This window comes from Ictidomys tridecemlineatus, chromosome 10 (assembly GCF_052094955.1).
Source record: "Ictidomys tridecemlineatus isolate mIctTri1 chromosome 10, mIctTri1.hap1, whole genome shotgun sequence".
NCBI lineage: Eukaryota > Metazoa > Chordata > Mammalia > Rodentia > Sciuridae > Ictidomys > Ictidomys tridecemlineatus.
Window position 1 is genome coordinate 37,098,871 of NC_135486.1, and position 26,708 is coordinate 37,125,578.

Genomic DNA, 26,708 nt, shown 5'->3' on the forward strand with positions numbered 1-26,708 from the left:
TGGGTGAGCCCTCATTCCTGTTTTTTCTTTTTGATCTGCCCTCTGACCAAGGCCAATGTCCTGATTTGTTCCCAGTGAGAGCCACGAGGAGTAGCTTGCTTTCATCTCAGTTTGCAGAAGACAGGCCACCTGAGCAGCATCTTGCCCCCCACCAACAGCTTCTCCACTGCCCTGTGCAGGGCAGATGAGTCTGGTTTGCTCTCCTTTGGGGACTAGGCCCACAAACAAACCTCCATTCCCTTAAGCATGCTGTCTCCCAAGACCTTCCCCTTGGATGTTACAATATCAGCTTCTGCCAAACCTCATTCCCACGTTTCCCTTCCAAGAGGGAAAAGCATATGGACTGCTACTTTTTGCCAAAACTGATCAGAGAACAAAACTCAATTCTCATAAAAATTGCACAGTGCCTGCTTCCCTTTCTTGCCCACAATAAAAGTAAAACTTAAGCACAGGGTACTCTTTTTGAAGAAAATCTTTTTCATTGTGATCCATCTCCCTCAGCCATTTCTCACCTACTCAAATATCCTGATCATCAAGGGAAAAGACTATACATAACGCAACTGAATTATTATTTTGTTTGCAATTATATTTTATACACAATACTTTTGAGATACTTCCACTGAAACCCATTGATAATTTGAGAAAACTTTCTTACAAAGATGGAAAAGAATCCACCGTGGGTTTCTTTTTTTTTTCTGTTTTAATTACTCACTGAATGAAATCTGAAAGTGTTTAATAATTAGATTTATGCCTCAAGATAAGTTCAATGGTAATTACAGGATGTCTTTATAAATTCGAACTCCAAATAATTAAATCCCAAATACACTGGATCATTATGATTATAATTAGAATAAAGGTGTGTTATATTTGAAATCAAAGTTTGGCTTTTGCTTCACCTTTTTTTGCACCCCATCAAAAGGGATTGCTTTGAAAAGAAATCTATTTCAATCTCTCTAATGCTACTTTAAAATGAAATTTTTAAAAAAATTATCTGCAAGAAGGCTTTTCGTTGCAATATTGGCTGGGAGAAGTGAGTACCGAGATTTCAGCTGGCTGGAGGTTCCCAGGCATGCTGACATTTGTATTGTCATTTGTCATCTTAGGATACAGAGAACTCGGGAACCAGGAAAAAGGGTAAAGAAGATGCAGTGAGAAGAATATCAAGGCATTGGAAGAAAGGGTCTGTAGATAACCCATCTCCTCCCAGCCCTTGTCTGTCCATTTGGTGGTGATTTGTTCTAAACTCCCCGATATTAAAGATGAGTGGTGATGGGCTTGGATTTGGGTAGAGGCCCTAGAGGGAAACCTTGCAGCAAACAAAATCTAAAGCAAAATCCTTAAAATAAGACCTCCAACTTAGGCTCAGGAAGTACTTAACGCTTAGGGTCTGGCAGCAATAATTAACAGAGAGGAAATGTGCCTGTCTTTCCCAGTGCTGAGGAGGCTGTTGATAGCACTTGCTAGGTCAGCTCCCTCAGCTTAAGAATTTCTCTTCCTCCCCTGCAGATACCTTTGCATTAACTTTGAGTTTTGGGAAGTGGTGAGGGTAGGGCTCTCTGGCTGCAAGGAGAGTTGCAGGGTGGTGACCCTGGAAGGAGAGGGGGCACACATTTTTTAAATAAATAAACAAACAAACCAAACTCACATGTCTTCCCCTGCCTAATAGACAGAAAAGTACTTGCTTACTGGAAAGCATTTGAAAGCTAGGGAGATGAGAGTCTGGGAGGGAAGAAGCAGAAAAGCTATAAAGAGAAGGGCAGAGAGCCCTCATAATACTTAGAAAAATGTCACACAAAAACCTCTGGCTGCCAGCAGCGGCCAGAGGGAAAGGAGTTCCAGACAATAGCTGAGGGAGCAAGTTGAATCTTGTGTTCATTCCTGTGGTTAAAACAAGTCTCAACCACCACAAGGAAAATTCCATTCTCCCCAGACCTTAACTCCCTGCTTACCTGAGCTGCAGGCACTCTTTGTTGAAAGGCCCCTTCAAGTTAGAACTGCAATGCACAAAGGCCAGGGTCCCTCCTACCTTGACCTTTCTCTTATGTTTGCATCCTCACATCTTGACAATCCCCTCCTTTCCTTTGACAAAAGTGTATAGAAGAAAGCAGGTTCAGGAAAGGGACAAATTCCCTCCACCCTCCTCCTCCTCCAACCACAAGCCACAATCATTTCCCAAACCTAGAAAATGTAGATATCAAACAAAACTGTTCACTAATTCAATAAATGCATATGGAGTGCCTACTATGCTTCAAGCTGCAGACTAGGTGTTTATGGAAGACAACCCAGAACAAGCTGTTTGAAAAGCTGAAAGAACTCCCAAGTCCAGAGGCATGAGAAAGATGAGCTTCCACCTGATGCTGATGGAGACACAGGGAATGTTGTAGGTTATGACCACTGAACAGGGCCCTTTCTTTTTCCTTGGAGTTTCATGAGAACAGCTGAGTGGATTTCCTGCTGGAGTCAGGTCAGATTTCCTCTTTCTCACCCAAAATCCCAACATCTGATCCCTTCATCCCTCCCATCCAACCCTGGAATAGAGATTCTGTCCCTCCATGAGGTTACCTCCCAACCCCTAGTCCTGCTTTGCAGAGGGTGGCAGGTGAAGGAAGTCTGTCTGGAGATTGGAGATTTGGATATCTCCTGTTCACCCTCTGTTCCATTCTCTGCAGCAAGCCTTTTGCTTGCTCTGATCACTCTCCTTTTGGAAGAGGGAGATTATAAAAAAAATTGTCCTAGCCAGGCGTCAGCAATTTAGCAAGACCCTAAGCAATTTAGTGAGAATTTATCTCAAAAGGAAAAATAGAAAGGGTGAGGATATAACTCAATGCCCCTGGGTTCAATCCTCATTTAAAAAAAAAAAGTGTCCTGAGTCCAAGGGAAACAAGTTTCCTGGGCCCAATGCAAAACAAGTCTCCTTTCTTAAACAATACCTATGATTCCTAATTCAGGGTGGTCTGATTAACGCACTGAGGAGAAGTAGAATTCACTCAGGGAAGCATGAATGGGGGTAGAATCAAGCCTGTCTCCACGGTGAGAATAAGTAACATTAATATGTAATACTCAGAAAAGAAGCAATTTGGAAGAATGTGGCACTTGACAGAGATTATCATTTATTTTCAGTCACACTGAGAAAGATCTAGGACTTGACATGTCTTCTGTGCTCATCTACACCACTTTCAGTAGACTCTGGTATGGGTTTAGTAGTGTGAGAGTTTTAAAGAATTGATCATTGCCTTGATGCACCTTCTGCAACGATGTGCTGGTAAATTTAACAACCAGTTCCCTGAGGTAAAATTGCTCTTCTAGCTTGCTTTTGCCAATCCCTATGGTGCAAATATTCCACAATGTTTGGTTTTTAAGATACCCAGAAAAAGGTCACCAAAAGAAGAGAGGAGAAGATGTGCACAGTTGGCTCTTACTGAGTGTTAAGAACTGACTCCAGAAGACAGGTGGTTTATACACTGGATTTAATAACACTGATGCAGACACAGGAGACAGGAAGAATCTCCTACTCCATTGGCTGGTTGGCAACAGATGGAAAATCTTTAACCAAGATTCAAAGAGGAACACGTTTTAAGGCAGCAAGAAAAAGGACTGCATCACAGAGAGCAGTGTCTGACTTTATTGCCTCAGAATTCTGGCTCCTCAGAAGCCCAGAGAGTGATGCAGAGATTTTGCAAAGTATCAAGACCCGTCTTCCACCTGCACCTTACAGAAAAGGAAACAGAGACCTACAGGAGTGGAGTAATTTAGATCATCTTGTCTTCAAAAATACTTCTTTCATGGATGGTTTCATTCCCCTGCCATTTGGGTAGGGTATTAAGCAGGAATTTTGCAAATAAGCTCTAAGCACCCATAGAGGTCAAGTGACTGGACAGCTGATGAAGAGAGGGCGACAGTACCACCAGCAGCACAAAGGCACACCCTGTTAGAATTTGTAACTCAGTGACACAAGTTTTCCTGCAGAACAGAAACAAAGTCCCAAGTCTGCCAGGCTCAGGGTATCTTAGCCTTTGAATCACTGGCAAGGATCAGGCTCTAAGAAGGAGAAAGATACATTCTCCTATGAAGAACCCCAGCAGTAATTTTCTGGGCGGGAAAACTATTGCTGCATCTCTTGGGCAAAGGTAATGGGATGGCAAAGTCTTTGGTGCTGAGGGAGCTCTAGCTTCTTCCTTCCTGTAATTCATGATCCCTGAGACAATTATGAGCACTGAAGAGGCGTAAGTCAAAGGAACATCGAGTAAAACTAGATTTAGGAAAATAACACATTACATTTAAATATCCATATATATTTAATCTGTGTTTAATAATGCAAGGAATGCATTAGTCAAGGCTTAGGCAGATTACACATTCACGTTAGTTACAGAGCAGCCTGGCCCTCTGAAGTTCCCCAGCCTTGGCGCCACAGGAATGAAAACTTCTGAAGGAATGGAGCGTGTCATTGCAAACCCGGGGCGCTGCAGAAATGCAAATGGTGGGATTGCAGAGGTCATCACAAAGTCAAGCTTGCTGCAGAGAATGGAACTGAGGGTGAATCTCCAATCTCCAGACAGACTTCCTTCACTTGCCACTCTCTGCAAAGCAGGGCTGGAAGTGGGAGGTAACCTCTTAGAGGGTCAGAATCTCTATTTCAGCTATTGTTGTGTCTCAGCTCCTTTCCCTTGTCCTTGAGCTATAATTCTAGATCACCAGATGGAGAATGGCTGCCTGGGCCCCTGGGGAACCTCAAGACATGTCCCCAGGGGGTCATGCCCATGCTCCAAGGTTCTCGCTACCATCTGGAGTGATGAGCCAGGTGAGTGTAGTCAAGGGTGAAGGAGGACTGGCAAGCGGGCCTGGCCTTCAATGTGATCATGATCCTCCAAAAGCTAGACAGGGACTCAGTGGGGATATAGTACAGTGGATGCCAAATGACATGGAGGACTGGGTGCAGTAGCATACACCTATAATCCCAGCATCTGGGGGGGGGGGCTGAGGCATGGAGGATCATGTGTTCAAAGCCAGCTCTAGCAAATTAGTGAGGCCCTAGGCAACTTCGTGAGACCCTGTCTCTAAATAAAATACCAAAATAAAGGGCTGGGGATGTAGCTCAGCGATTAAGTGCCCCTGAGTTCAATCCTTAGTACCATAAATAAATAAATAAATAAAGACATAGAGGTCCTAGAAACAGGGAATAAGAGGTTGGACTGCCCAAGAAGCAGAAAAAATCCTCCTGTTTGATTTAAATATCACCCTATGCAATGCCTCACTCTCTCTGAGTTTGTCATGGCTCCCTTATTCCACTTGGGCAAGTCATGCCTCAGACTCAGGACACTATGTCCTAAGTCTCTCTCAACTTCAACTAAGGCAATCTCAGAATCAAAGCTGCAGCATGAAAATATCTCAGAGACTATCTTACCCCAGCATCTGGTTTTATAGATAATACCGAGGCCCAAAGAGGTCAAGCAACTCTTCTCCAAGTTTACTCAATCAGTAAATAGGTTACATGAAAGTCCTCATCTCTCATTCCAAGGGTCTGTCCACATACAATATTGCCTCACCTATGAAGCATTGGATCAGATTTAGTGGTCTACAGGTAAGAGAAAGGCAAACGGATAAGATCTGGAATATACACTGTCTCCCAATGATGAAATCATAACTTATTCGCTAACAGTCAAAAAAGAAGCTGGGGTCTAATTCTGGTTCTGCTACTTTCCCACTGCATGCTACTCAGTTGGTCCCTGTAATTCTGCAGGTGTCTTTCTGCCCCTGTCACCTGCAAAGCCTTCATTCTTCATTCACTGAATCACAGAATGTGGGCCAGTCTAGAAGTGCTGAGAGAAAAAACCAAGTCAGGGAAGTACATGAATGTGTACCCGAGGGAAGCAGAACTGTGCTAAAATTCCAAAAGTGACCCAATCTGTATTCTTGAGCAAGTCATGAAACACCCCTCTTTCCTTCTGTCTTCTGACACTACTCATTCTGACTCCATTTCCTCTGAGACTCAGTCTATGAATGAAAATGTTCCAAACTGATCCAAGGAAGAATTGCAAGGACTGTCTCCCCATTTTGTTTCCGGCTTCCTTTCAAGAGCTGACTCTACCCAAAGATTCAAATTATCTGAAATCTCCTAATCCCACCCAGGGCTCCTCCCTTGGAAGGACAGCCAATTTATCTCTTAGTGTCTCTTTAGGTTAAGCAGAACTTTGAGGAGCATGCTCATTCTAGCAGTTGGAACTTGGAAAAAAAAAAAAAACATGAGCTGTGACTCATCCATCATTTTGAGCCAAGTATTTTGAATTTGCTCAGAGCAGGAAAATAGCCAGCGGGTGAGTTGGGAAGGAGAAGGGAGGGCCTCCATAGAAGGTGGCTAAGAACTGCGCAACTTGGTTCCAAAATGGCAGTTACAAGGGAGACTCTCAGAGCATATGCTCCTGCTCTTGCTGTTTCCTTGCCAGGAGCCCCCTAAATTATCGTGAAATGGCTGCTTTCTTCCCGCCTCCACCATGTATTATGGGGCATTAATAAATAATGGGAGGCTGTAGGACCAAAAGGCGGGAAAACCCGAAGGGAAGGTGATGGAGAGGCATAATTTAACAAGTAAATGAAAGAAGCTATTAAATCATGGTTAAATTATGCTGGCACCAGCAAGGAAAAAAAGAAAAGGATTTCCCCCTGCAAAATACATTCAATAAAATATTGAAATTTCTCTCCTGGCTGACAGAGGCATCTTCCAATCATAAGGATAAGAGTCTGTGTCCTGAGATCTTATTAAATACTGAGCTCGTACAGAATCCCTGAAGATGGAAAGTTTCAAGGTTCTTCGCAGTACATAGCTTTCCTAGGACAGGTCTACATTCACCCTTTGATGCCTCCAAACATTACCCAGCTATTGCTAGTGATCTCAGTAACAAGTTTACTAAGTCTATGCCTATTTCCCCATTGCCTCCCGGTGGCCCATTTCAGGTTCCCATGTCAGAGAAGGGAGGTTTCCAAAGTTGTGACTTAAGAAAAACTCTTTGACTTTTCAAATACCATCACACCCTTCACACTCTTTAGTACTTTGGCATTTATTATAACCTCTCAAGTAGGTGAGTATGTCTTTAACAGGAAAGACATATCTTGTTCATTGTTGCATGCAGGAACCAGAAACTAGAAAACTGCACATTTGATAAATATTGGATCAGAAGGATGGGTGGATGAATGGATGGATGGATGGATGGATAGGTGGGTGGGTGTGTACATCCAGCTGAGAGACATAGAGAGGTGAAATGACTTGCCCAGGACTGAACTCCATGTCAGAGTTGTAACCAGCAGCCAGGCTTTTAGAATCTCAGCTCTGTGCTCTTTAACACAATGCGTTAGCGCTCTTCAAGGTCACCCAGAAAACCAGATCAGAGCTGGCATATGCAATCTTATAATTCTACACAAGCAAAACCAAGGCACATTTTCCCTTGCTGGAATTGTGTTTGATAGTAGCATGAACTGCTACTGAGCATTTGAAGACCCTTTAGGCTCTCTGCATCCAAAGGAAGCTTCTGGAAACCCCTGGCAGAAGATCCACACAGAAGCCAGGGCACTTCACAGCAAGACTCAGACTTTTCTTGTTTTCAGGGATGTTTGCTTTGGTCTTGGCAGAAAAAGTTGCTGCCATTCAGTTTCTTGTACATGCTCGGGCCCCAAGCCCCAGTGCAGGAGGCATGTGTACCAACATGCCAGGGCAATAAAATCACAGCAGAGTAGATTTGTTTGGACAAGCAGGCTTAGCGGTCTGACAGGGTGTGCAAAACATCCGACCTACCCTGCATTTTAAGAAGGAACTACTTGGAAAATATTGGTTAATTAAAGAATAAGTTTATCTGGGTCCCTGAGTGGTCAGGGGTACAGAGTTTGCTTAAGACAGTAAAAGGGGCTTCTGAACCTCCCTTCAGAAAGTGGTAGTTCAAAGTAGGTTCACTAAGAATTTTCAGACCAGGAAAGGAAAAAGAGAGTTCACCTCTGGTCCTGTTCTCACTAGCAGGAAGTAGAGTCTAAGAGGAAAAGACTCCGTGCTGTGGGCTTTGGAATTAGAAAGAACCAGACTTCAACATTAGCTACATAATTTTAAGCAAATTATTTAACTCTTTGAACCTCACTTTCTCTTTTAAGTGGGAATATTTGAGCCTAGTGAATCAATTAGTATCCGATTTATCTAAAAGTGACTGAAACTCTAAATCACCAAGGGACTTAAGTAAAATGTGAAAAAGAAGCTGGATGAAAGTAGTTTCCAGACCAGCACTGTGATTCCATGAATCATCCCAGACCCAGGCCCCTTTTAGCTGGTTATGCCATTTTCTCCAACATGCACTAAAGTCGGAATGACTAGGGGCTCCAGGTACTTTGCCCAACTTGCAGCTAGCAGTCCAAACAAGATTGCTCCATCCTTCCAGCCAAGGCTACCTCTCAGGAGTTCCCCATAGCCCCTCCTCTAAAATCCTACTGGCCAGATTTTAGACACATGATCTTATCTCTATGCAAGGAGAGCTGGGAGATTTGGGTCTTTTTAATTTCTAATGGCCGCATGCCCAGCTAAAACTTAAGGATTCCATTTCTTATTGAAAAGGAGGAATAAGTGTTGGAGGATGATAAGCCTGAAATTTCTAATTTATAGCATAGAATGAGCCTGGTATGTAGTTTAGTAGTCAGGACTGCTATGGTTAAGGCTGATGCACCCCCACCTAGCAATAGATTTCTTTGAGAAACTTGGCAATGCCTAATACTTGACTTCATCCCAGGGACACAATGCAATCCTTTCAGATTTATTACCAAGATCAAAGTGAAGGTCCCAGTAAAGTCAAGTAGTCAACTCAGAGAGGACTCAAGGGAGAGAAAGGAAGATGCATAAAGCAAATATCTCAGGAGGGAGACACTGAAGAAGCCATGAGAGTTTGAACTAACAGCCAGGGGTCTTCAAAACTGTTAATGTCTGTTTTATCAGCCAGCAGAGCTGCCAAGCTGTGCTCTCCCTGATGGCAAAAGCAGAGAAAAAGCAATGGAGCAAGGTGAGAGCCAGGTGATACCAGGCGTTCTCATACATGAGGATTTCCTTGTGGGGGAAAGACATAGAGGAGGCGGAGGGGTGTTGTCAACTGAAGAAGACTGTATACTGGAATCTAGTGGGTGTCCAATAAGTATTTTTGGAATAGATTTAATAAATGTAACCTTTCCAGAGGAACAGAATATAGTCATGGTTATGTAATGTGTCATGGTTCTCTAGAAGAACAGAACCCATAGGATGTGAGTGTGTGTGTGTGTGTGTGTGTGTGTGTGTGTGTGTTTGTGTGTGTGTAAGAGAGAGAGAGAGGGAGTATAAGGATCTGGCTCAGCAGACTGGAGTCTCCAAGAAGAGCTGATAGTCCAGTTTGAGTCTGAAAGCAGCCCACTGCTTTGAGAATTCTCTTTCCCTTGGGGAGAGTCTTTTATTTAAAGGTTTTTGACTGATTGGATGAGGCCCACCAAAACTCTGGCAGTAATCTGCTTTACTTAACATCTACTGATTTAAAAGTTAATCTCATCAAAAAGTGCTTCCTCAGAAACAGGCAGACAAGTTTTGACCAAATATCTGGGGACTGTGGTCTAGCCAAGCTGACACATAAAATTAACCATCCTAAAGATTTTCTGAGTCTTATGCAGCAATAGAATCATATTCCCACGGGGAATTCACTTTGCTGTTAGGTTTCCTTTGCTCAAAAATTCTTTAGTAGCCAGAATAAACGGGCTACTCAGAGAAATATTTTGAAATATAAAAGTGCATCAAAGAATGGCTTAGGTTCAAGGAACAGGTAATGGATTTTCATTTTAAAGTAGAAAGAAGTTAAAAAACAAAAGTAATGGGCTGGGAATTTGGGCATTCAGACTGGATAGCACAGAACAAACCAAAATGATAGGAAATGATTAAAGCCACAGGAGGTGGCTTATGAAGAAGACTGACAGATTCTGTTATTGACTAGAGTAAGAGATGGATATTTCATAGAAATTAATTGAGTTTTTGCCCTTATTGGCCCCAATAGAACCAGGAGAGCGGGGAGCGGGGTGAGTGGGTATGTTGAATGTGTAAGTGTGTACATGCTTATGTTTGAGATAGATTTAAATGGAAAAGAGTGGGATGGGGAAGAGAGGCAAGAATACAAATATTGAAGAAAGTTTTGTTTTCTTGAAGTGAGGAGTAATATATAAAACAGGAACACTCAAGGTCCACCTCGGTTTTTCATGACCAGCAAGAGAGAGAAGAACTGATGGGTGATTTAAGGAGTCCTCCTTTCTCTTCCAGTCTTATTTCCTGGAAAACCCACCAGGAGTCATTTCTTTGAGTAATGGCACTGGATGGGCTGGCACAGGAGTTCCAGGCCACATGGCATCGGGTGCCCTAGGTGCACATCCAAGTCTAGAGCAGAGTACAGGATGGCTCTCCCCAAGCCCAGCCATGGTGGTACCTCCCTCGGCTCAGAAGATTCTAGAAGCTCTCACAGCCAAATGAACCCAACAATGGTGTTTTCTACCCTCACAAATGGCCCCAACTTTCTCTCTGGCCTTATCTGCCACTATGGCCCTGCCCATGCCCAGCACTCCAACCCAAACTTCCCAGTTATAGCTCCCTGAACCCTCAATTTTTGTCTGTCTCTGTGCTGTTTTTTTGTGCTATGTCCTCAGTCTGGAATTTCCCCCAGCCCTCAGTCCACCTGTAGAAATCTCCAAACCAAGTCACAAACTAGCCTCACCAGAAAGTACTTTCTGTCGTTATTTTAATTGCAAGAGGAATGGATGTATTGTAAAAAGATGAGTTAAACTAGGAAAGCATAAACCAAAAATTTCCCCACATAGTACCTCCTACACTGCTATGAGATCAGCAACCTGGAACTCCCAGGTGCCAAGATACAAGGGCTGTGATCTGTGTGGTAGTATCTGTAGCCCTCTAATACCTCCACTTAGATAAGTCAATAAGATCTCTCCAAACTCTGGAGTGCCCTGGAGCTTAGCATCTCTATTATGGTATATTATCTTGTTCTTCATTGTGTTATAATTATATGTACACTTACCTTCATTAATCTCTACATTCAAGTCTTTCCTGAATTTGCTTGTAGGTCATCTATATTTCTCCATCACAGAACTTAAGACAGTTGGCTCAAAATTTGGTTTAGTTCATCAAATCTTTTTTTGAGCAAGTGTCCTGGACCCTATTCAGCTAGAGGCTAAGGATGTAGATACAAATAAAACACGATCAGACTTAAAGGAACCTAAAGTTCAGGGGAAATTTCTCTCTCACCACCAACCAAACAGAACACGTGCAGAATTGTTAGACATTAATTACTTACAAGCCTGATTCTGTGTTAGTAACACACATTCGAGCTAACAATTGCTTATGAAAATATTTAAGAGCACTTCCAAAGCAACTATCAAATAGGACCAAGTGATACTGAGTTCACCATGATGGACAAGAAATGAAAATCAGTCGCAAAAGGGTTAATTTTGAAGGCTTTGCAAAGCTCCCAGAGGAGTGTGACTGAGACGGGTGGTTGGAGCACCTGGGATGTTATTTATGATGTATTGAAGGCTGTCAACAGCATTCTTCCGGAGAATTTCGCCTCCAAGGGGAAGTCATTAAAAGAGGAATCACTGCCACACCGGAATGGATAAAGCCTTCCAGCTTCTACTTTAATCCCTCTGACCTTGGAGATGAATTTCTTTTTTATTTTTTCTCCTTGTTGATTCTTCTTGGTCTTCAGTCATCGACTATTATTTATATTTTCATCCAGGGCAGGATATGGTGAAGAGATACGGATGTCAGACAAACCAGATTCCAATGTTGACTCTGATGCATTCTCACCAGGGCCATGGGTAACTAGGACCCAGAAACTCCTCATCTGAAAAATGGGAATAACTGCATTTGATTAATAGGATTGTTGTAAAGATGAAAATTAATTGCATTTGGAAAAGGGTTCAGCCCAGTGAACAAGTGCTCAGTGAACAGCACGTCTTTCCTTGTCAAGTCCATTTTCTCTATGTAGAGCTTATTATTCTAAAAGAAAGGAGAATCCATCTCATGCTTCTCTGTGATCCCAGAGCTTAATCAAGTTGCTACACACCAAGACTGTTCAACAACTGCCCCTGTTTCCTGCCTGTCCTTGGAGAATATTGTTCCTAAAGAAAATGCAAATATGCAAAAGCCCCTACACAAGCTCCCCATAAATGTAGCCAACCAGTGGGAGGAGTGGACAGAAAGTAGCCCACAAAGGTCTGCAAGGTAGTTCAAGAGTGAGATGGGAAAAGAAACTGTCAGTATGAGCAAGAGTGTGGATGACCCAAACACCTTTTCCATTTCACTGGGCTTGAGATGAATTGTCCAAAACTTAGCTTCTTAAGTTTTCTCAAGTCAGGGCTAACTCAATATATAAAGAAGCAGTTTTCATTTTGTTCCATGGAAAGAAGATATTCATGTGAAATATGACATCTTATTTCAGTGTAGAAGGGGGCAAAGCCATAGCTTGTGGAAAAAAAAAAACATAGCTATGAGGCAATGACCTGAGAGCTTGTAAGAATGGAGCTCAGATCTTTGCATTAATCCCAAATATTTGAAAATGGTGAGAAAGAATATTTCTCCCAAAGAGGGGATGAATATGGATGATTTGTGCTGGCTTCCCTGGGCCTTGCAAAAGCATATGTTCACACCAAATCTCACTCTATGGACTATACACAAGATTAAACTTAAAGGAGATGAGATCAATATTGGAGCTCTGTCTGAGATCCCATCTCTTTAATACCTTTCTCATTTCCTTTAGTGGTAGAAATAGAGCTAATCGCTGTTTTTCAAATAGATGTTTTGCATTTTTTGATGGGGTGAATGAAATTGAATTAGATGGATCTGGAGTGGTTATTAGAACCATTACATTTGGCATAATGGACATACCTAGAGAAAACATTTACATAAGGAAATCAAAGTTGGACTCGTTTTTAAAAATCCAATGCTCTGACCTCTTGGAGTTCTGACAAGCAAGATATATCTGAATATTTCCGAAGATGGTACATATAACAGTAAAATGCATCCCTTAAGATACTTATATAAATAAAAATTTCCTTTTGCTTAAAATAAAAACTACCCCCCCCCAGCAAAGAAGTCTTTTGAAATATTTATAGGCATATTTTTCATTTGGATCTGTATTTAGATTTTACTTTCATTTAGAATATAATTCTGACACCTCCATCATTAATGCCATCCCTGGCAATATTCCATGAAAAAAACTCTACTGTAACACAAGATCTAGATGTGAAAAGGATTATGATGTCATGTTTAAAGAAGGGGAAAGAAAATTAAAATAAGAGACCTATCTGAAATGATCAGAAATGAAATTCTCTTTGGGATAAAATGATCTCTTACAGAAATGCAGCCATTTAAAATAAGATTAGAGTGATATTTTATAAGAACTAAAGCAGAATACAAACTGTCTTTCTCTGAATAAAAAATTTGCATACAATGAACAGTAAGTGAAAATGAGGCATTTTGGGGCAATTAGACTGAAGCTTTTCCACTTTGCTTAGCAATTTCTCAACACAAGCTTCTACATCAATAACATCAGAGTTCTGCGTTAATTATGTAAACTCTAGAGCCCCCTCCCATCAGAATCAGATTGTCTGGGGAGGATCTGCATTTTAAACAATCCCCCTGATAATTCTAAAACCCACTGGTATTTGAGAATCTCTGTTTTGAAGGCTTTCTGGAAAGTACAGGTGAACTAGGCCAGAATTCAAAGAACTCTCATCTCTGCCAACTCCATTCAGTGGACCTATTTTTCTATCTCTTCTACCAAAGTGACCTTAATCGCTCAAGGTCTTGCGTTTCTCCTTTGTAAAATGGGATAATTTGATTTGCAGTTTGCCTTGAATACTGAGGAGGAAACAGTCTTCTATTAAAATACTACATGATAGAAGACATTGTTTATTACCATTATTGTTACTCTGTGGCCACAAATGTGATCATAGAAGAGAACTCGAAACCTTGCTAGTTAATAGTGACAATACCACTGTCCAGAAAAGGAATATAGAAATGGCAAACTAAGTAGCCCAGAACATAACTAGTTAGTGGAATTCTGTGTGATCATCAAATACCAATTAAAAGTAGCTATGAACCAATTGGTTGGCACAGAGCTGAGATAAAAAGAACATGGATGAGAGTTACAAGGTACAATTAAGTTGGGACAAAGCTATCCCCATGTGTGGATGATAGAGCAGAATGGCTGTTGGTGAGTGAGAACACAGATCTGTGGATCTTTCTGGAAGCCTTAAGGACAAAAATAAGAAAGGAAAAGGAAATTTCCAAAGACTTGTGGTCTAAAAGGGAGAATTGCATCTGGATAGAGGAAAATAAGAATGAAGTGACATTTAGAAATTGCAGCAAAGGAAAAAGGAGGAATCCTGAATTGAAGATGATTTCTAATTCTTAAATACGTCATCAGAACCCCCGAACCAATGTAATTTTAAAATATTTCCCTGGTTAAAATAATGCAAGTCTAGTGATTAAAAATCAAAGCCCTGCCATCTTTGCAGCTTCCTCTTATGTGTCAGGGAGGAGGAGTGAAGGAAACTGCTATGTTTCTCCTGGAACAGGGGCTAGAAACACCAGGATCAAAGTGGCCAAGTGGCTGCCTTCCAAAGGCTCAGATCTCTGAATTCCTCTGTGTCATGCTCCCAGGTTTAAATTTAAACCTCTGAGGACTCCTCAGAGCTTGGATGAACTGAAATTCTTCCTAGAAGCTCTGCTCTGTGCCCGGCTTTGACTCATTCAGTCCTATGGTAGGGTATGCCCTTCCTTGTCCCCATCTCTGACTTTTGAAGCCCTGATCATCCAGAAGACGGATTGCAAATGCCAACTCGCCCACCACCACCCCTTTCAACACATTCATTATTCCCTTTTTTCTCTAGTTCATGTTAGTGTTAATTATCTCCATACAGATCTAGGTTGCCAGGGGGTGGAGATTTGGGGGTCAAGGACTATATCTGGTTCCTTATGCCTCTTTAGGTACCTTCTTCCACTAAATAAGGATGCTCAAAATAAGTATATGAATGATGCCCTTTCATCCCATCCTATATCTTTTCTGGGTTTGGATATTTTGTACCCTAAACTGATAGAACATCATGCAACAGACCCAACAGGAGAGGAAATAATCACAGAATTCTCTGTTTCTTATTGCAGATTCACAGAAGGCTTATTTCCTGCCAGGAAGCCAAGGGATTGCAGTAAAGGGCTACTTTTAACCAAAGACCTTTGTTAAGAGGGATGGAGTCCTTGCTTGGCCTTTCTCTGCCATCTGATCTGCCACTTCTCACATAGTTGCCTATGGACAGGAGGCCTCATCTTGCCGTGCACTAGGAGATCTGGAACTCTCCATTGGTTTTCTGTTGTCAGGTCTCCCTACTAACTAAAGCCAAAAAAATCAAAAAGAATAAAAGATGCTAATTGTCTAAATATGGCTCGTTTGGACTCTAAAAAGAGTTGATCAAGTGTTACTCTAAGTTCATAGGCTTTTTTCTAACCAAGGTGTGGCTTTGAACCTCCTAGTAAGTGAGTTTGCATTAGCACAATGCTCTTTGGCCGGAAAATGCAGCTCCAGCTAAGACAGCTCAGGAGTTGTCTGTTCTAGAAGTGAGTTTAATACCATCCAATCCAACATCCATATTTCAAGAAAAAGCTAAAATCAATGAGGAGAAGGGACTTCTACTAAGTGATATAGTCTGTTACTTGCAAAGATGGAACCAGACTCATGAAATTTTTCAACTGTTCCAGTAAAACCTCCATCTCTGAGGAAAGCAACACTTCAGCTTTCCTTAATAAAGTCTGCTATATCCTCATATCTATCCCAGTCAGAAGACAGCTTCCCTCTTTGTTTACGAAAGGATCAGGAAAATCCGTTCCATAGAATGTGATAGCAGGACAGCTCACTTCAAGCTGAACTTGGCCTTCTCATGTGATGTACCTTGCCTGTTTCTTCTGCATGCAACTCTCTTTCCTGCACATCACCCCCCAACCCCTCACTTCTGTCCATGCATCATCTTCTCCTATGTCTCTTATCCTGAACTGATAGTGCTTCTCTGGTATCCCTACCCAAACACCACCATCCATTGACTATCACATCTCTCTGCTTTTGCAATCTCCATGATGATTACAGAGAATTAAGATTTTCTTATGTATTTTGTTTATTAGCTATCTTCTTACATCCCGATATCAGCCTCATAAGGTTAGGGACTTCATATGTCCCATTCTCTGTAGTATCTCCAGCACCTGGAAGACTGACTGGTGTAGAGTTGACACTCTGCTATTCCCCGTTTTATGCATGAATGAATGGACTAAAAAGCAATCGAGCTCTGTGCTTTATAGACATGGCAGGAGTAATCTACACAGAAATGAAGAGAGGAAATGATCTTTAGTATGAATCCTATTGGCCACACTTAATGACCACATTTTCTTTGTTTCTACAGACCAAGGGGGAAAGAAGACAGTGTGGGGCCAATCATCTTGACTCTCTTGTCTGATGTATTCAAAAAGTCTGCAGGTAGGTAGGGGTCGTATTGCTTGCTAATAAGGAATTCATAATTGCCCTAGGTAGGGGTATTGCTCAAAGGTAAAGGTCATGGTTAGCATGTGCAAGGCCCTAGGTTCAATGTCCAGCACCAGAAAAAAAAATTGTTATAATGTATGTACCTGATTTTATACTACCCAGTGACATATAAGGAATGCACACACATATACTCATATGCTCCCGTTGCCCACTGCCTATTAGAAGCCCCAACAAAAGCTCTCAAAATAAAAATGCATGATGTTATATTTCTCAGAGGAATCTACCTATCTCAGAACCCAAAAGAGCAGAGAGACAGATCTCCTAGAAAAATAAAACAGAGTCCAAAAACAACTGTCTGTCATATTTCAGTGGAAATATTTGTTTAATCCAAGAACTAACAAGGAGGTGTCGAAAAAGAGACTTTTGGACATTGTTTTTTTAGGCAGATGTATTTCCTCTGTATCCAAGGTATACCCTACATTAAGATGTGAATTTATTCCAGCTCAAACTTCTTTTAAAAGTTTTTTTTTTAATAAACAAAGAAAAGCCCACAATGCAATTTGTTTCTCATTATGCCCCATACACGTCCAACTATGGCCAAGAATTTAAAAGGAAACAAATTCAAACTCCAGTTTAATTTCCTTTTCCCTGTGTGGCTCCGAGCTCAGTAGGTGCTCTTGGGAGCTGACAGGGGCAACATTGCACCTATTAGCACTCGTCAACCGAAAGTAGATTGTTCGGGTTTCAAGAAATGTTTTTTGAATTGGATTTAGGTTGGTGAGAAAATAAATTAAGTCAGAAATTCTTTGAGGCAAATTACATATTGAAATGAACAGTTTGATGCATAATCCCTCCACCCCCCTCAAGGGGGAAAAAAAAGAAAGAAAGAAAAGAAAAAGGCAGAAGTCTTGCTTGTCTAAGCTGTGAGAATTTCTGCCGCTGCTACATCTGTGAATGCTTTACAAGGCAGCGTCTACAGTCTGAGTTTTACAGCCCATGTTTGACTGGCATTTGCTTGACATCTGTGGCTATATTTTTGGAGAAATTTCAAAGCTCGTGATTTCCAGTTTTTAATCGCTAGAGTATTTATTTTTTACCCTGGCATAATTGTTCATGGCTCCACATTTAATTTTTTATGAGAGACAATGCAAAAATGAAAATCAGGGTGAATTAGTCACTTGATCTTGTATCTGTCAAGGCTTGATGGCTCGTACCTGCTCTGGAAGCCAGAAGGCAGTGAGCTGACCTCACCGTGTTGGAAAAACTGAACACACTGTTATTGTCAAGGGCCAGACACTCACATCCTAAGAACAAAGGGAACAGGCGAGGCTAATGAGGGAAGAGGCCATGCTACCCTGACAAGCACACTGTATCTTGCCCCCTCTGTTCAGAACCTGGGGTCATGTTTGTGGTCACAGGTGCCACCTGCAGAAGGTTGGGCTGTGCGTAAATGATTTTCACCCCTTTCTACTGAGAATGGAAAGCACCGTAATGGAACAGCCTTCTTCTCAGGAAGTAAAGAAATAGGCACTTGGTTTCCCATGTGGTTTAGTCCAACGGTGTGCTCAGGTGTAAGGACCAGAGCAGAGGTACACACAGGAGCTCACCAAGGTTCCTGCTGCCCAGCCTTGAGGGATCAGGGCCTTGGCTCCTTTCAAGATGCTTTTGGATTCTGCTATTTCAGCTTGAGAGACAGCAGTCAGTCATCAGACTCATATGGAAGAAGGTGAGGTTGGTGCAAGAGTTGGTGTTCACAAGATTCCTTCCCATAAACCTCTGGGCGAGGTAGACTGAATGAAAAGGAGGGCCAAGGCTTAGATGTTTAAGAACGCTGTGAAATAGAGGAACTAGGAGAGAAAAAATTAATAGATGGTGCTCTGAGGAGCTTTGCCTCCCCCTCCATGTTGCTGGCTTTGCTTTTCTCCAAGCCCTCCTTCACCCTGAGCTCTGCCTGGGCAAGTCCTGAGCTCCTGGAATGCACAGTCTTTGCCTCCCTTATCTCCAGCTAATCACTAAATAGCAGGTGGTGAAGATTCTGTTTTTCATCTCTCTGGCTCTGTCCTCTCCTCTCTTTAACTCATTTCCTCGGGGCTATGAATTTCTGAATCTTAAACAGGAAACCTCCCTGATTTGTTCACACCTGGAGAGAATCTGGTCTCTCTTTGTTTGGAGACTATAAAAAGGAGCAGGGAGAATCAAGGGAAGGAGCTGTTGTCTAAAGAGGGAAGAGAGATGTCAGCGTTTGAAACCTTGACACGCACTCTGAGAGGCACGTACACATGCACATATTTTAAACTAAGCATTCTTTCTTTCAACTCCTATATTTCCCTGCTCATCTCCACTCCCAGAGAATGTCGCACAAGACAAAGAGTATTTACTGTGTGTCACTTCAGTTATCAACACTCCACACAAACAGGCTGACAGAGGAAACAGGCAAAGTATCTTTCAGGCCTGTTTGGGGTTGAAATAACAACCAAGTCTGCCTAGGGGCTCCAGGAGATTAGCTTACTTTTTTGCTCCTACAAATGTTAGAAGCTGGCTCTTGAGAGAAGCTGTCATCAACATGCCTGTGCCTGTGGGTGTCAGGAAGTTTCAGCCTTCTTTTAAGTTCCAAGTTCTGTCTTCTTCATGGACTTTCCATTATTTTGGAAAGGACTATAGACAGTCCAGGCTCCTACCTATAAGTCATCATTTTTCTCTACACTCAGAGACCAACATTTTAAGCTCTCTTAGGAGGGAAATGACATAAAATATTGGAAACAAGGATGTCAACCCAAGCCCATAGTTTCCAATCTAAGGTCCTTGAACCACATGGAAACACCATATTTGCACAAAACAGTGTCTACAGATTGGCTAAACAGCAGGACTCTCTCTTCTCTCTCTCTCTCTCTCACACACACACACACACATAACATGCACATACAGTCTAACTCTTCTAATGTATCTATTCAGGACTCTCTCTTCTCTCTCTCTCACACACACACACACATAACATGCACACACAGTCTAACTCTTCTAATGTATCTATTCATCTCATCTACAAATAGCACAAAATCCCTGCTCTGTGCTAAGTGCTGCGTATACAACAGATAGTGAACAAGTCAAACTAATTCTGCCCTCACGCGGCTTCCAGTCCAGTGGTAAGATAGGTACAGACAGCTGCAGCAATAAAGAATGACAGAAATAACTCAGACTTGGGATATCCTATAGAGAAGGTTGTGATTAATAGAACTTAAATTCCTTTAAACGTGGCAGTTTCTGTGTGCTATTAAGCATGTGTTCTACCAATGTCGTCCTAAGTATTTTTATCTGCAAATCTATACATTTTTCCCCCAGTCCCAGGTGAATGAGTGAATAGCAAGAGTATTTCACCAATATTTTAGCAAACTTCAGGAGGGCAATTCTTCCTTAGATTTGAATTGGCTTTGTTTCACTGAAAGTTAATGCTACTTCTCTGGGGAGTTCTGGATAAAAACAAGAAAGAACAAACACATTTTCATAAATTCCATCTTCCCTGGGGCAGCCCTGTCTCTGCCCTTGACATGGGTGAGGTCGGAGGCAAAGGCTGTGGTTGATTTTGGTATGCTGTGAAATAGCAGGCCTGGAGCCACAGGACATGACTTGTTGGTCTATTAGACATGCTAGATGATCTCCTGAAACAAAGAAATAAAGCAAAGATTAGATGGGTGGATTTAACTGTCATGAATTATGAATGCAAAAAATTGCCCAGAAAATAGAGCAATAGTTGAATAGGGGCCAAGCAAGATTATGAACAAGAAAACTTGTTCAATAATGAGCTAAATGAACTTAAATCAAAATGAACTTAAATCAAAAAGAGCTACCAAATCTCAGCTCTTAATGGGGTCTCTCTGTGCATATTCAAGGGGATAAGTTTTACAGGGAAGAATTGGGTTGTAGTTCTTGTAGAGCCCTTGTCTGGCGTGTATAAGTCCCTGTGTTCAACCCTTGGTACTGCAAAAGAAGGAATTGTCTTAGTGTTAATTCTTAAATGACAACATGTTGGGCACTGAGCCTACAAATGCCAATAAAACATGGTACTTCAACTGTCTTCTTTTAGTAAAGAAAAATCACAGAGCAGGCACTTTATGCATATTTGTAGATTATATGAATAGATACGTTAGAAGTGTTAGACTGCATATGTGTGTGAGTCTTGCTGTTTAGCCAATCTGTAGACACTGCTTTGTGGCAATATTCATTTAGAGATAATTAAATAGTATTTTGAGCACTGTAACAATGGGCAGAGCAATAGCATAGGGTCCAGATCAGTGTGTATAAGAGTTGGGGTTTGGAGGCAAGAGACAGGGTCCATCCTGGTTCTCTAATTCAAGTCAGGTAATTTGTCCTGACCTGAAAAAGGACAAAAGTTACTTTCAGCACCTAGATCTATGATTCCAGGTCCAATACCAAGAAGGGCTTCTGGTAAGCTCTTCCTAACATATCTGGTCTCAGTTATCCTTCCTATAGAATCTCTCCCAACAGGATAGAAACTCCACCTATTTTCATTATGCCTGGGCTGTGGGATGTGACCCGAGAAATATCTGTCTTCAGGTCTCCTCCAAATCATTCTGTGGAGAAGACCTATTGAAGGCAGGAATCAAAGAGCCAATGGTGAGGCCAACTTGGGGAGTATTCTTTAGGAAAAGTGATCTATTTATTTAGCACGAAGAAATATAAATGCATGATTGAATGTCTCCCTGCCCACTCTCCTCCACTCTCAACTATCACTATGGGCACAAAGAGAAGAAAGAGCTCAGCAGATCTTTGGCACAGTTAGATGGCATCCGTTTTCAGGCCTGGTTTTTCACTGAGGTAATATCTCTACCTGCTGCCAACTAGACCTGTTGGTGTATGTAACGGTTGCTTCATTCTGACTCATCACACCTTGCTTGTGGCAGTGAACCCAGGAGCCATTGTTTCCTGGTGATCTCTGGCCTACTTTTTCCAAAATGATCTAAGGCAGCCACAGAGCATTGTGAGATGGACTCTCCCTCCTTCAGTGAGCCAACGGCCTTTGACACAGCTGCTACCTTTGCAGGCGGAGTTGTGCAGAAGGGGGACTCTTCCAGGGAAGTCATAATATGGAAGTCGCCGTAAAAGCATTCCAGGTTCTGCTAACTCCAGAAGGACCTTTGAAGAGTGAAATCTGAGAGCTCGGGGACCCAAAAGGTACCACCCAGGCTGTGATGTCCAGCATCAGGGCCTTGAGGGGAGGAGCACAGTGGGAAAAGCCCTATTAATTTGAACTCAGATAAACCCCCACCCAGAACAGTCCTAGAGCTGCATCTACTTCCACATTCCTTGCTATATTTTAATTCCACGTCTACTTCTCCCTGACACTTGGTTCAAATATCACCTCTTCCAGGAAGTCTTCATCCAGCTGCCCAGTGCAGTAGGTGCCTCTTGATGGCATCCTAACGCCCTCTGGATGGCTCTGTCAGTGTACCACACTGTTGCAAAATGACCTGTCTTCCTCACCTAGACCATGAACTTCCTGTAGACCTGAACCGACTCACCTTCATCTTTATTTCCTGTCCATAGTTTAATACATAGACTTGTATGAGTAAAAGGTCTAGGTCTAGGTCAACTGCTTGTTGGCAGTGTGTTCTGGGCAATACAATCTGCTTCTCTGAGCATTAGGTTTGTCACCTGCAGACTGGTGAGAAATCCATGTCTCAGTGGGCTGTGGTTCATACTGTTCTACAATACTGACATATGGGCACAGAGAGTTGATTCACTTAGAGCCATAGACCTGCACAGGAATGATGCAAAAAAAGAAAAAAGAAAAGAAAGAAAGAAAGCAGAAATCTCGTTTCAGTTCAATAACGATTCCCATAGTCAGTTTGTGATGCCTTTTCTCCATAGACACATTGTCCCAACCATTAGCATCAGCACTGCTAGAAAGAACAGAAGTTTCCTCTCACAACCCCAATGCCTTTCTTTCTCTGACCCCATGCTGGGGGTGGAACTGAGGGCCTCATGGATGTTAGAGAGTGCTTGACCACGGACCTATATCCCCAGCCCTCTTTTTTTTTTTTTCTTAAATGAGAAACATAAGCAGGTCATTCTTAAAAGCTTCCCTGGGAATCCAGTATCTCTAATTACCTTGATTGATTAACATATTCTTATTATTTCTCCCATTGATTCTACAAACCTGGACTTCCCCTATTACATATAGGTCAAGTGAGGTCAAGCTTACTCAGAGAGTTTCTGATGGTTTATCCAAATGCTTTGGGAAGGAAGAGAGGAAGAAGCAGTGGTCTGAGCCTCCAGGAAACTTAATAAGTCGCCCAACAGTTGGAGAGCTTGTTGAATGTGTTCAGTAAAGTTTCAATGCTACAGGTAGGGAAAGAGGGCAGACTACCGGAAGACCATAGAGCCACCATGTTAGTGAATGCTGCTGGTCCCAACCCATAATATATTGCCATAGACCCATCACTACCCATCATCCCCAGCCATGCAAACCACATGTACACACATGCACCAGCGCACATGCATACACACACACACACACACACACACACACACACACAAGCACACCTACCCCAACGCGCATGCTGCCTGCCCCCTTTGTATACTTACAGGACTGCTCACTGATCAAGGTCCCCAACTCCTGTAGTTAGTCAGGTGGAATCAGAGCCCATAAGTCATCTGGGGTTACTCTAACCCAGGGTTAATTTATTAAGCAATCATTTACTGAGCAAGTCCTGATGGTTTCTAGAACATGCTTGACAGTTTTTCCTCCCAAAATCACCCCATGAAAGAGAAACCATGTCAGTCAAACATGAGTCCAAAGTCTGGCATGAAAACATGACCAAGGAAGAGAACCTTGCGGAGCCTGGGTATGGATCATTAGCATTTAATTCATTCTGCAAGGGCACACCAGGTCATACAGAATCACCCAGGGACCCACAGAACAATCTTAAAGTGGAGTGAAGGCTCAGGGGCTAGGAGAGAAGAGCTAGGGGTGGAAGAAGAACAGAGGGAAGGGAGAGACCTGCCATTTTAAAAGTCAACAATGACCAGAGAGCCAAGAAGAATTATCACTTTGCCATGGTCACCTCCAAAGTGTCCTGGATGACATACACTTCCACCTGAGAGGTGAAGGGAAGGGAGTTCCTTACAGAGAAACAGAGAGAGAGAGTGATAGTGAGGCTTAGTTTAGATTTGGCAACTCGGGCTACTAGGAAGACTGCAAAACGAAAAGGCAGAGCACAGCCGATTTTTAGGTCAGTGAAATCACTCTACGTGACACTACAGTAGTGGATATGTGTCATTATACATTTGTTCAAACCCAGAGAATGAACAACACAGAGAGTGAACCCTAATGTAAACCACGGACTTTGGGTGATAATGATGTGTCAACATGTGTTCATCAACTGTAACAGATGGGCCGCTCTGTGGGGGATGTTGATAATGGAAGAAGCAGTAGGTGTGTGGATGCAGGGAGTAGAAAGAAAAATATCTATCCCTTCTGATCAATTTGGCTGTGAACCTAAAACTGCTCAAAACAAAAATTCTATTGAAAATTGAAAAATAACTTTTAAAACCTCACATGTTCTCAATTTCTTTGATAGCGCTCCTAGAGAGGGTTAGGTCTACAACCGCAGGCTCCTGACTTCCTTGAAATGAAGTGGATGTGGCAGAAGTGATTATCTGGGACTTTCAAAGGTAGGTGGAAATGGGTTTACAGTTCTCATCTTCTTGGAAACATTAGCACTTGGAGCCCAGAACCCTGAGCTGTTGCATAAGAAATTCCCCCACATGGAAGCCGCCATACTGGGAGGAAGCTGAAGCAAAGGGAGTGGATTTGGGCAGGGTGGGTAAATTAGCTTTCAGTGACATCTGAGGTCCCATTTTAGAGCCAGCATCACCTGCCAGCCTTGTGAATGCATCAGCCTCCTAATGATCCCACCGTGAATTCCCCCCAGCCTTTGAATCCCTCCAGCTGAGGCTGCAGGCATTGTGGAACTAAAATATAACAGTCCCTCCATGTACTGTTCAAATCTCTGACTCACAGAATCCAATCCGTGAGCTGAATGAAAAGATTGTTTTATGCCACCAAGTACGGGTGATCTGTTGTGACTGGCAGACCTTCTTCTAGCAATCCAGTGATCCAGGAGGCAAATGGTATTCTAGAAGGAAGAAAGGAATGCACAGACCAGAGAGTGGCACTGCAGGAGAGGGACAGTGACCTCAGCAATACTGTCTGAATTCTTTTCTCTTTTGAGATGGAAAAGGAATCCAATGTAATCACATTTCACAGGTGACCCTGGACCTGCTTCTGGTAGAGCAGCAGTTATTGGGTGCTCACCTGGCCCCTCCTTTACTGCCACCTAACTTCCCTACTTGAGGAAGACAGGAGACTCCCACTGCGCAGAAGTCCCTGCGGTTGAAAGCCAAATGACTTCGCAGTGGGACATCTGTCTATTTCAAGTTGGCTCCCTGGAGAAATGCTGCAGTGGGCCTGATTTGAAAACTTGCAAGTCAGGAATTGGTTCCTCACAGCCAGACAGGGAAGTTCCCTCCTGGGGTTTCAGCCTGGACAGTCATTTCTAGAGCCAGGGCTTCTGTCGCTTCTTCCCTCACCACCTCCCAGGAGGGGTTTAGGAAGTAGTGAGAATTTTGTCTCCCCCAAAGGTGTCCAGAAATTTCCCTGAGATTGTTGACAGTTGTCATCCTAAATGAGACTCTAATCAGCACAGGGAATGCTGATTTAACCTCAGCTTCCAAGTGTTACATATGGTAAAGTGCAACACTGTTTCCCACAACTTGGAAAAAAGACCACCTTCTCACTCCTAGGAGACCACTAGGTGTACGCATGTATCCTCATTTAAATAGAGGATTTATTACAGCTCAAGTTCATTTTCAGAAAAGCCTTATATATGTTTACTCTAAGAGGAAAGGAAGGCTACATTCAGTTGGGAGACCACAGATTCACCTAGAAGCAGGTCACAGGTTGGGAATCATTCAGTACCTCTGAAGCCCCTGGGGATAGAAATTGTCAGACTACAAACATTCAGTGGAGAAGTGGAGAGTTTCCATAGCTGCTGGGCTCACCCGTTGACCTGTTTTGGTTTTTCTGAATAGCTTTATTTTTCAAGAGTCCACAATGTTTTCAGAAGTCCTTCTCACCTATTTTGGTTTGGTCCAATTTCGATTTCCTCCTTCACTTTTGGTGGATTCATGAGACTTGAAGAGATCAACTATTCAAATTAGAAAAAAACGTTAGGAATGACCTAGATCAGCAGGCACACTGGCACACCCCTATAATCCCACTATTCAGGAGGCTGAGGCAAAAGGACTACAAGTTCAAGGCTAGCCTGAGAACTCAATGGGACCCTATCTCCAAATACAAAATTAAAAGGTCTGGAGATGTAGTTCAGTGAGGCAGGAGGGGGGGCGGCGGGAGTGACTTGTCCATGGTCACTATTCAGCACTTGCTAGTCAGGGCTGGAATTAGAGACCCTGGTTCCCAAGCCAAAGCTCTTTGCAATGTGCTCAAACTCCCAAGGTGAACCTACTTCCTGAAGAAGATGGATGAATTAACAGAATCTGCTGCTAGAGATCAACCTATAAGCCTTCTGGTACCAGAGGTCCGATCTGCCTCCACACTCACTCCTTCCACGTCTCCTCCTACCCCAATCCCACTAGAATATTTTAGAAGTGAGCAAAAGCAATCTGCTAAGGCAATGCTCTGTTATTCAGGAATCCTCGGAATTAAAGCTCCTGGTCATTTTAGAAATTAAGACTTTGCTACCCATTGCTCTCTTATTCTCCTCCTCAGCCTGGCTCTGATTTCATATCTGCTTTCCTGTTTCCTGGACTAATAAAGCATTTCACATGGCCAAGCTTCTAACATAGACTTCTTTTTTTTAATAAATGCAAATAAAGATACTTGTGATCAATGTGATGTTCTGGGGGGTATTCGATAAACTATATCCGTTGAGCACCTTGAACATGTTTAGAAACATACCAAGAAAACGAGAGTTATTTACAGATAATGGAGAGCCTACTTCAACATTAGAAGTCGAATAGAAGGTTAGACCACTCTACATTATGGCTGTGTATCCTACTAAAACTTAGGGCTTTATACCATTTCAATCTTACAGCCCTTGCAAC

At 42.4% G+C, this 26,708-nt stretch overlaps 1 long non-coding RNA gene across 1 annotated transcript; it reads left to right on the forward strand.

Annotated features, from left to right (window-relative positions):
* The first annotated feature begins 8,804 nt into the window (after positions 1-8,804).
* LOC120887562 (uncharacterized) lies at positions 8,805-26,437 on the forward strand. Its single transcript, XR_005730867.2, has 5 exons — positions 8,805-9,023; positions 16,489-16,562; positions 21,625-21,755; positions 24,164-24,257; positions 26,101-26,437. It is a non-coding gene; the product is annotated as an uncharacterized LOC120887562 (long non-coding RNA).
* The last annotated feature ends 271 nt before the right edge of the window (positions 26,438-26,708 follow it).